Source organism: Chenopodium album, chromosome 3 (assembly GCF_948465745.1).
Source record: "Chenopodium album chromosome 3, dcCheAlbu1.1, whole genome shotgun sequence".
Lineage (NCBI taxonomy): Eukaryota > Viridiplantae > Streptophyta > Magnoliopsida > Caryophyllales > Amaranthaceae > Chenopodium > Chenopodium album.
The window spans coordinates 7656407-7668593 of record NC_137836.1 but is presented as its reverse complement, the minus strand read 5'-3'; positions in this window follow the sequence as shown (position 1 = coordinate 7668593).

Genomic DNA, 12187 nt, shown 5'->3' with positions numbered 1-12187 from the left:
TTGCGAACATAGTATCATGCGGCTAGGCGAACCTTAGATACTATAGAACCATAATTTATGATGATTCTGCACAATGTAGCATGGCTAGACAACGAGGCTCGGGTTCATGGTCCCGAAACACTAGACGGGAGCATGAGCCCGTGGAGGACGACGCCACGCCGTCCACTTCGCTTGGTCGACTTCCAGAGTGGGATGAGCGGACTCTGTTCTTCGCCCCTGTCCACCACATTTCTGAGAGGGTGAGACAGGGCACCGAGCCCGGGAGGACGCGGCATCACGACTCTGGCTGTGACGGTTTAGGCGATTTGTACAGGATGTACATCGCCAGGGATCTTGAGACGAGACTCCTATGGGAGTCTTCCGGGCTTGCTACTTTGTTCGAGACCTCCGAGGCTATGGTTGCCTCCAGCGGGGGTCACCACTTAGTGTGTGCTTTGGTGGAGTTCTTCTGGGACACCACCAACACTTTTCATTTCCCCTGGGGCGAGATGATGGTCACCCCTACGGACTTTAGTCTCATCACAGGACTGGAGTTCACTTCCGTGCCACTGCCGTTTGACAGTGGAATCGACGTCTTCTCTTCAGAGGTCTAGGAGCTGTTGGGGCCGATCGCTATTCGGGCCCAAGCCGAGGTCGAGACGACTTAGTTCAGTGCTAGAGGAATTCGCCGATCGACGCTGGCAGCGGCTCTTGATGACGATGCGACCACCCGAGAGCAGCGGGTGCGCATCTTTGTGCTGATGTTGTTGTCAGGGACATTCTTCCCTGACAAGGGTAGTAGGGCATTTCTTTACTACCTCCCTGCTGTCCTTGATCTCCAGCGGATCGGGACTTATGACTGGGCCAGCTTGGCCTATGCTGACTTCGTTCGTGCGCCGAGGGACTCGTGTCGTCACCGGTCCTTTGGGACGAACGTTGCTTTGTCTGCTTTTTGGAAGGTCGTAGAGGTAAACATTTACTCCCTATAAAGTTTAGCCCTATATTAATTAGCATTTACTCACACTTTTAACTCCTTGTAGATCTGGTTCTAAGAGTACTTTCCTTCCGTTGCGCCGGCGAGACCATCGCCGAGGGGATTTCCAGTGAGCGCCTCTTGGGGCGGCCACCATGTGGACATGTCTACTGCACGTGTCCGGAACTAGATCGTCTCGGTACGACGTTTATTGCTTATCTTGTTCCTCCGCGGTTTTTTAGACATATTCTTGCCTGATTGATGCTTTTTATATGGGCCTGAGGTGGTATACCGGCCATGGGGTGGTTGGATAGTCTCTGGATTAGCCACACAGTACTCTGCTGAGCGTCGCTATTTTCTGGGGACCTATGGAGCGGTCGCGTATTTGGGAGAGAGGGTCGCTAGACAACACTCTTCTGATGTCTTCGTCGGTCCCGCTGCTCCACCACGTCATATGTTCGATGAGGCGCGGTTGTCGAGCATGTCTGAGGGAGCTGGTACCCCTTTGCGGTCCCATGTGATCCTCGGGCGGTGTTATGCTGAGGAGCTATTACCTTCATTAGCTGCAGCCCCTGTTCCGGCTGAGGATGTGAGGGTAAGATTCTTAGCTTTTATTTTTCACTAAGTAGCCCCCAAGTAATACTTTACTGATTTTTTTTGTTATACCAGGACGGTGCTGCTGAGTTTGTGCCGCCCCGTATGTCCATCCACTATTAGGGGATGTACGGGCCGATCGAGGAGATGATTCCTCCGGCTCCCGAGGGCGAGCGCTTCGTAGAGCGATCGATTCCTCGCCACCAGACTAGAGTAAGCCTAGTTTTAATTCAGGATTTTTGTGTTCACATATCATGCGTATTTACTGACTTATTTTTCTGACAGTTTTCACGCGAGGTGGTTTCGGCTATGGCACGATGCATAGATGCCTTCCGGAGCCAGCTCGTCCGGATGAGGGATGCGGCCACCTGCCGTCGGGATGATGTCGTCCGAGAGGTAACCTTTCTTTACCCATTATTGCTGCTTCAATTTCACCTTGTTTCTGATTTAATTCTTTTTTTTTTTTTTTTTTTTTTTTTTTTTTTTTTTTTGCAGGGCCAGCCCGTTGCTTCTCACACCCGCACGAGGCCTGAGGGGCGGAGGGATCCAGCGAGGTCTAGCTCGAGACGTTGTCGCACTTCGTCAGGGGGTAGAGGCGGTCGCTTTGAGGCTGCTCGAGCTAACGTTGCTGAGGGCTCGGGATCTTCTTCTGAGGGTGGTCACACTGCACCGGTAGGAGAGGCTACCTCGGCTTTAGAGGTGGTGGGATGTACGAGGTAGGCTCGTCATCACAGCAGCCTCCGCGGCCTCAGCCTCAGGTTGATGCTGGCTGGAGTGGTCCTATATTGAGTCTTCCTCCTCCTACGGAGACTGGAGCTGGTGCTGGTGGAGAGGTGACTCCTCGTACGGCGCATTTTTATGATATGATGGGCATACGTCCTCCGGCGCCGTAGTTTGTTCCTGTGTATATTTTATTTTGACTTTTTTTTTATAGAACTTTGCCTTAGACTCATTATTTAGACACATTTTGTATATATATGTTACTTTATTTGATTGTTTATTATTATATGTATGTTAGTGTGTGCAAGAAAAGTATGACAAACAATTTTGCGCAAAAATTCCGTCATTTTTATTATTGATGGAGGGTATCCGACTCTCTCCCCCAAAAAGAAAAATAAAAAAGGAAAAAAAAAATCGAATAAAATGTCGGGTGTTTGGAATTTAAAATAAAGTCCAAAAAGAATAATATAATTTAAAAATAATAGCTATATTTAATTAATTAAGAAAAAGGATAAAAAAAAGTATGTTTAGGAAAATTAAACGGAGCCATAAAGTCATTAACCGAATCGGGTCTAATATTAAAAACACAAGTTGAGCACGTGCGCCAATCACGGCTGGTCTGGCAACTTGGCGCCAGCTAGCACCACACTATGGCGCGTGGCGCCAGGCGCTACACTTAGCGTGTGGCGCCAAGCGCTGGCGGTTGGCGCCAATCACGGTTTTTTTACGCCAATTGACGCTGACTCCGTGTTTCATTCTGATTAAAATTCTTCGCAATTTGTGTATAAATAGCGCCCTGCCCAGCCGATTCTTCTCATAATTCCAGCGAATAAAATAATTCTCTTCTTTAGAAAAACAATAATCATGTCTTTAGTCACCAAGACCTTCACCCAATACACTCATGAATGGTGTCGATCTCTTAATGCGAGGGAGAGAAAAGAATTAGATTTATTTCACCTGGGGGGAATTTATGGCATCAAAGGGGTAGATCTTGACCTAGACTTCATACATACCGCTCTAGAATTTTGGAATGTTGATACTCATTGTTTCAGAATAGGGTATGATGAGATTAGCCCTTTGCCGGAGGAAATTGGTGCTATCTTAGGCTTCCCTGCAATAGACCTTATAGCAATCCCTAGAGTAGATGCATACTATTATAAGGATTTTGACCGCTTCTTTAATTTAAAAGAAAGGGATTTATCAAAAATAGTGGATGGCAACATAGTTAATTTAAGGATTTTGCATGCTTAATCAATTTTTTCTTAGTAGTGGTAAAAGTAACGAGGGTCAATCAATTATAACCACTGTACTAGAACAAATTGAATCAGGGAGAAATCCAATGCCATTAATAGTTGGAGAGACTATGATTAGTCTAGATGAATTGAAAAGGGACCCAAAAGCGCCTCTTCGCGGCTCTCCAATTTTATTACAGGTAGAAAAAATAATATTTTTAATTACAGAAATAAAAAAAATATATTTTTGTATTGTAATAATGATTTATCTGCATTGAAATTTTTTACAGATGTGGCTAATGGAGAGGCTAGGATTAATTAGCCCTCCGGACGACATTGAAAAATATACTCCCAATTGCTTCGTGAGAAGGAAGAAGCGCATCCCTAAAATTGGGCGCCATGGGTGGAGAAAAGTCTTTGAATCACGTGATTTCACTATCAAGTGGGTCATCCCATGGTGGAAAATAGAAAGGATGGTTGGTGTTAACAAGCAACCTTTCTGCCGTCTTCCAAGCTTGTCTCGTGTAACTTATTATTATCCCTGCAGGGTAAAAAGACAATACGGCTTGCTGCAGAATATTCCTTCCGGGGATCTTCGTCCTCCCTATGAGTACCCTGTATCTCAAGAAGTAGATAGATTCGATGCTTACTGGAGCACTAGACCTTTATGGGAAGTGATTACCCAAAAGTTTCCTCCTTCTTTGCCTAATGATGTAAAGAAGTGGTTGCTGAAGAAATCTTCGATTGATCAGGGTAGAACCGATGTGAAGAATCGTCTAGGTGACAGGGTGACTCCTGCCAAAGAACGCTTAGGTGCAAGAATTGAATTCAAAACACCTATAATGCCTAGGAAGAAAAATACTACCAAAGACAAAGGAAAAAGGAAAGCTAACACCACAGACAAAAAAGCTTGGGTGGAAAAGAAGCATGGAGTGCTAGCTGAAGGGAAGACCATCTACTCCAAAATTGAATGTAGGTCCTCTAAAGGATGCCTACTAGCTAAAGTAATGGATGAAGAGGAGGAAGCAGACAAGAATTGGAAAAGAGCTAGAAAGGAAAAGAAAGATGAAGAGCATTGCTTAGCTTTAGATTTATTAGACTTCGATTGTTATTTCTATTTAAAGTTAATTTATTTCAGTTTTTATTTAAATTCCATCAACAATGTAATTTTATTTTATTAATGAAATTTTAGCTTTCAATTAAATTATTTACTTTAAATTTATTAAAGCAATGAAAATCGAAAAATTAATTTTCCAGAAATTCTTCGAGTACGAAAGTCGAAAATTTTCCGAAAAACACCAAAATTCACCCAGATTTTATTCCTGAATTGGCGCCAGTCATTGGCATTTGGCGCCAGGTACTGAAGTCTGGTGCTAGGCGCCAATTCCATCGGCTGGCGCTGATGACTTATGGCTGGCGCCAGGCTCTGTTCTGCGACGCCAACAATTTGCCGATTTTCTGTTGAATTTTTAATTAATTCTGGAACGCGGAGATGTCGAAAAATAAAGTGGCCGCACCCGTAAAGGGTTGCCTACGTATCCTTTCTTAAGGAATCAGGCCGAACGTAGCTCTCTTGAGTATCCTACTCAAGTAATTATGGGTAGTATTTTTTAAGTTGGTCAAGATTGGTCATGTTTGAGAATTCATTGCCATCCATGTCAGTTAGTTTTGCTGCACCTCCTGACAGGATTGTTTTGACAATGTAGGGGCCAGACCAGTTAGGTCTAAATTTTCCCCTTGGGTCTAAAATATTTTTCCTTAGTGCTTTTAATACCAAATCTCCTACTTTGATATTTCTTGTCTTGACCTTCTTATTAAAATGCCTAGCCATACGAGTTTGGTAACACTGAGTGTGATGTAGAGCTTCTAGTCGTTTTTCGTCGAGTAGAATAAATTCTTCATATCTTGCCCTAGTCCATTCAACTTCATCGAGTTTACTCTCTAACGCGATGCGTAGAGATGGTATTTCTAATTCGACAGGTTGTACGACATCCATTCCATATACCAAGGAGAATGGCGTATTTCCTGTTGATGTACGGATTGACGTGCGATAACCCCATAACGCGAAGTGAAGCTTATCACGCCAATCCTTATAATTTTCTGTCATTTTCTCGATGATAGTCTTTAGATTTTTATTAGCTGCCTCGACTGCTCCATTTGCTTGAGGTCTATAAGGGGAAGAATGATGATGTTGAATGCCGTATTTTTGTAGCAATTCTTCACATTCGGCTTGAAAGTGAGTTCCATTGTCACTTATCATTTCATGTGGGACTCCATATCGACAAATAATATTTCTTTCGATATATAGTGCTACATGTTTTGCAGTGAGTTTAGCGTATATGATTGCGTTTCGACCCACTTTGTAAAGTAATCGATTGCTACTAGGATAAATTCATGGCCTCCTGTTCCTGGGGGAGTGATTTTGCCAATTATGTCAATTCCCCATGTAGAGAATGGCCATGGCGATGTGTAGGTGTAGAGCAAAGATGGAGGGACGTGTTGTAAATTGGCATAAATTTGGCACTTAGGGCATCTTTTTACATATTGATGGCAATCCCTATTCATTGTAGTCCAATAATATCCTTCTCGCATTATTTTCTGGACTAACATTTTGTCATTTACATGAGTGCCACAGATTCCTTCGTGAACTATTCTCATTACTCTTTGTGCATCCTTCTTTCCTACACATAGGAGAGCTCGACCTTTTGGTACTCTTTTATGTAGCTCGTTGTCTATGAGTACATATTGAGAAGCCAAAAGTCTTAATGCTCGCTTTGCTCTTTTGTCAGCATGAGGAGGGTATTCTCCATTGGTGACATAATTGAGTATGTCCGTGTACCACGGTTCTTCTTCTTCTTCATCTTCTTCTTGGACTAAGTCGTCGTCTTCTATAACCTGGATATATGCTGGTTTGTGCCTTTTTTGGATAGTTAGAGGCATTTGCTCGATATCCATGGGAATCCTAACCATTGAGGCTAATCTTGCCAAGGAATCAGCAAATTGGTTTTCTTCTCTAGGTAGATATGTGTATTCTACCTTCTCTAACTGATCGGTAAGAGTTTCCAGATAGGTTTGGTAAGGGGCTAGGCTTTCGCTCCTTACTTTCCACCTTTTAGATATCTGATTGATGATCAAAGAAGAGTCTCCGAATATCCTTAACTTCTTTACTCCCAATGCCAAAGCTGTTTCAAGTCCTACCACGCATGCTTCATATTCAGCAGCATTGTTGGTAACGTCGAAATCAAGCTTTATTGAGATTGGAACGTGCTCTTCTTTAGGTGATACTAGTAGCACTCCGACGCCACATCCCTTTTGGTTTGAGGCTCCGTCGAAATACAAGGTCCAAGTATCATCTTCAGTGACCATTAGGTCTTCATCTGGAAAGTCATTGTCTTGTATTGGCGTCGAGTCTTCTATTGGAAAATCTGCTAGAAAGTCTGACACCACGGATCCTTTAATAGCTTTTTGTGGAATAAACCTTACATCGAACTGGGCTAGATTGATAATCCATCTTGATATGCGTCCATTGAATGTAGATTTCTCGAATAGATACTTGAGTGGATCTAATCGGGAGACTACGAAAACGGTATGCACCAACATGTAATGTCTTAACTTAGTTGTGGCCCACACCAAGGCGAGGCATAATTTCTCGAGCGGTGTATAGCGTGTTTCGTATTCGAGCATCTTTTTACTTAGGTAATAGATTGCGTTCTCTTTGCCTTTTATTTCTTGTGCTAGCATGGCTCCCATTGTCTCTTTGGTAACCGTCAAATATAGCCTAAGAGGTATTCCGGGAAGTGCTGGCGCTAATACGGGAGAATTTGCGAGATAGGCTTTGATCTTTTCAAAGGCTTTTTGACACTCGTCATCCCATATTACTGGTACATTCTACTTGAGCTTCTTGAAGATTGGTTCACATATCATCGTCAGTTTTGATATGAACCTACTTATATATTGCAACCGGCCAATAAATCCTCGAATCTGCTTTTCAGTCTTGGGCGGTGGCATTGACATGATTGCTTTAATTTTAGTTGGGTCTACCTCTATTCCTCTAGAGCTTATGACGTATCCCAAGAGCTTGCCTGAGGTGACTCCAAAAGCACATTTTGAAGGATTTAACCTCATGTTATATTTTCTTAGCCTTTCAAAAAATTTCCTTAAGGCTACTTGATGGCCTGGACAGTCTTTTGATTTTACAATCATGTCGTCAACATATACCTCGACTTCTTTGTGCATCATGTCATGGAGTAAGGCAGTTGCTGCACGTTGGTAAGTAGCACCTGCGTTTTTCAACCCGAATGGAATTACCATGTAGCAGTAAGTGCCCCATGGTGTTATAAAGGTTGTTTTCTCCATGTCTTCTTCTGCCATGAGAATCTGATTGTACCCTGCGTATCCATCCATGAATGAGAGAAGCGCGTGATTTGCCGTGTTATCTACCAGAATATCGATGTGTGGAAAAGGGAAGTCGTCCTTTGGACTTGCCTTATTTAGATCTCGATAGCAGATACATATCTTTACCCTTCCGTCTTTCTTTGGAACTGGGACAACGTTGGCGACCCATTCGGGGTATTTGGATACCTTGATGAAACCTGCAGTTATTTGTTTTTGAACTTCTTCTTTTATTTTAAGTGCTACTTCGGGTTTCATTCGACGCAACTTTTGTTTTACAGGTTTCATTCCTGGAATTAGTGGTATAGTGTGTTGAGCTATTTCTCTATTAATGCCTGGCATATCTTCATATAACCAAGCAAATACATCGATAAATTCTTTAAGTAAGTTAATTAAATCGGATCTTTCTTGTTTATTTATTGTTAGTCCGATTTTAACTTCTTTTTTATGAGTTGAATCATTCGAGATGTCAACTGTTTCAGTTTCTTCAATTACCGGTGTTTTCTTTTCGAGTGTTTCCATTGCTTTAATAATTTCTTTGTCTTTTTCATCGTTAGCTAAGCAATGCTCGTCATCTTGGGTTAGGGAAAAACACGAGAAGTAAGGAGAATGAGAAATATTATTATACTCTGAGATCATTACATCAAAGAGTGATATGTCCTCAGCGACTGGATCACTAACTATCCTAGGAGAAGAAAAAGGAGGGGGAGGTGTTACTATTAAAGACTTAGAAGACTCTAAAGGGGAAGACTCTGACTCGGACTCTGACTCAGACGACTCTTCAAACATCAGTCCTTGCCCCGTCGTGATTGATATCTTCCTTCCGCTTGGAGTAGTCACTTTGATAGTCTTGCGCCCCCCTTATAGTGATCCTTCGGCTGGAGTAATTAGCTTCGAGGGGTCGAAGCTTTCACTTTGTAGGGCCGTTTGAATGAGCGAGGAATTATCCTCTTTATAAGCTGGCTCATTCTTTTCTCGCCCAAACAGTAATCCCATGACGTTAAAGTCAAAGCATGGAGGTGCTTTCTCCTTGTGGATGGGAGTTGGGATTTCATCAGTGAAGTAGCAATCCAAGAAAATCTTGAATCCTGGTTGTCTTATGCCGTTTACAACAAATGGCTCGGGAAATTCATGGCATGGATAGTCCTCTCCTTCTTTTATGAACTTACCATTGAACGTAAGAGGGTACTAATCCATTGGAATTGCTTTCTTTTGAATGCGAGCGTCCCTACGTGCTTTCGACTTTTCCTGGGGTCGCTTGAGATCTTTCCGAGTCGGTTCGAAACCAAGTCCGAAAGTATCTAACTTAGGGAGGCGAGGTGACTCCAGCGATTTTGCTATCCCTTTCTTCTTTCCTAGGGTCATCCCAGGGAAGTGTCCTTGTTTCTTCAGCATGGTGTTGACAATCATATTGGAATGGGGGTCATGGCAAAGAGATGTCCTTTCATCCTCCTGGTTTAAGGAGACTTCTTCATTAAAGCCCCATAGGTCTTCGTCATCTTCGTCGTGCTCCACATTAATAATTGGATTCTCTATGGATTTGATTCTCATAGGCGAAGCATCGATAGTGATTGGAATTCCTCCAACTATGGCTTTTACTTGTTGGTGGAGAGATGAAGGGATGACCTTTAGATCATGAAGCCAAGGGCGTCCCAACAACAAGTTGAATGAGGCTTTGATGTCCACTACTTGAAAAGTAGTAGCATGTTCTATTGCTCCTGCCGTCACATTTAGGGTTATTTTGCCAAGAGCTTGACGGCGAGTATTATCGTAGGCTCTTATTCCTTGTGTGGACGGAGTTAAGTCTTCATCCCTTATGCCGAGCATCCTCGCAGATCTAAGTGGACAGACATTGATAGCCGATCCATTGTCTACAAGAGTCATGGGAACATTCATCCTTTTGCAGACTACCGTGAGGTTTAATGCCTTGTAATGTTTGTCACCTTTTGGGGGTAAATCTTTGTCAGAAAAGGTGATCAAATTAATCGGACTAGGAAGGTCACTTGTGAGGAAGTTGGCTAGTCCTTCAGGAGTAGTGTCAGAATCTATCCCGATTTTATCCAAGGCATTCATTATTACAGCCAACCTATGTTCTCAAGATGTTGCCAGAAGTTTCCACACATTCATCTCAACTTTTGTCTTCTTAAACTGTTTAACAATGTCATTGTCTTCGATGATAGGTATGGGAACTTGATGTATGGTGGGCATAGGTTGTGTTGAAACGGGAGGTTGCATTCTCCCGGATCTTGTGAGGATATCTATTGATGAATCTTCTTCAGCCCAAATGTCATCTGTGGTGTATGATACAGAAGGTGAAGGTCCTACTATGTCCTTTAGATAGACATATTCTTCATCACTGTCCTAAACTCCATTAATGGTTATATCCTCTTCTTGTTGAATTTGGACTAGTTTCTTTTCATCAATCATTTTCTGTACCAAATCCTTGAATTTGAAACAGTTTTCTATAGTGTGCCCCCCTGATTGATGATACTGACAGTAATGTCTATCTGTCCTTTTTAATGACTCGAATGGTCTCGGTTCGAGAGGTTTGACCTTGCCACTCTCAAAGAGCATTTCGAACATTCGCGCATATGGGATCCCAATTGGAGTGTAGGTTATATTGCTCTTTTTGGGTTTTTCAGTGACTTGTAAGGGAAAGTGCTTTGCCTCATAAGTCGTTCTCACTGGTGTGAATTCTCTTTTAGGTTCTTCTTTCGGAAGTGGAAGCTCATCATATTTCCTGTGGAGTTCGTTCATAACTTTGAGAGCTTCACGTAGTAGTTGCGATGCCTCCTTCATAGACAGTGTGAGCAATTGTATATCTTCTTTATTTGCCGGTTCTGGAAGGTTATCTTTGACATCGAAAAAGATCTCCTCTTCTTTCTCTATGGCATTGATTTCTTCAACAGGTCTAATGAGAGATGAGGGGTCAACCTCGTTTTCTTCATCGGAGATAGCCAGGGTATGAGCAAGAGGTGCATTGTCGATGCTTGGCTTCTTACTAGCAGGGGGAAATGGCAGTTTGTTATTGTCGATTAGGTCTTGGATAGCTTCCTTAAGCTTCCAACAACTTTCAGTGGAATGGCCCCTACCTTGGTGATACTTGCAGTGTGCATTGGGGCTCCAGTTAACCGACCTTTTCTCAACTGGTAGGTCCCTAAATAGTCCAATGGGAGTTATAAGACCTTTTGCATTTAATCGATCAAACGCGGTGTCATAACTCATGCCAATAGGAGTGAAGTTCCTCCTAAATGGTTTCTTCTGTCCTTGGTTGTTCATGGCAAGAACTTCTCCTAAATTAAAGGTGCTAACATTATTTGAGTGGGCGGTTTTGGAGGAAGAAGGATTGTCGTTCTTCTTTCCTTTCCAGCCACTGTTGGAGTTATTGTTGGCAGCTTTTGACTTAGCCAAGTCATCTTCAATATTGATCCCAATGTCATAAACAGCCTTAAAGGTATGGAGATTATTTTGATATTTAAGATGCTTGGAATATTTTTCTTGGAGATTCTTGATAAACAGTCTCACAGACTCTTTTTCGCTTGGCACCTCAATCATCTTAGCTGAGGTTTCTCTCCACTTGTTAAAGAAAGAGGTGAAGCCTTCATTCTCTTTCTGTTTGAGGATTTCAAGTTCTCTATGGTCAGTCTCGACTTGAATGTTGCACTTGTACCTATCAATGAAAGCGTTAGCTATAGACTCCCAGGTAGAGGTCTTTCCTTTCTCGAGAGAAAAGAACCATTGTTGGCGAACGGTCTCGAGAGATAGCGAGAACAGAGAAGGGAAGACCTTCTTATCAATACCCTTGATACTCATTATTGTTTCAAATGCTCTTAAATGGAAGTAAGGGTTGTCAACTGCTCTGAATTTTGGGATGTCGTTGGCGTTGAACTTCTGCGGAACATGATCTTTGTCCACCGAGACCCCTTGTGATGTAAGCTCTTGAAACTTGTAGTCGCTGGACAACTTGCTTAGGCTCTCTTGCATGAGGTCAATTTGTTGTTGCTTCACGGGATCGTCGATCCTAAGTGCGAGAAGCTTCAGTGTCTCAGTCACAGTAGCTAGTTGGTTCTTAAGATCATTGACTTCTTCTTGAGTTGCCATTATAACCCTTGCTTTCCTCTTGCGAGCTATAGGTTTGTCGAAAATTTGGACTTGTACGAAGAGGTTATCTTTGATTAATCGTCCTTCCTTTCTTGACCACGCACTGTAAATTAAACCATTTTGCGTTTTAATTACTTGACTCAAATCAACTTGACTTTATGGTTTATTTTTAGGGAAAAAATAAAAAAATAAAAAG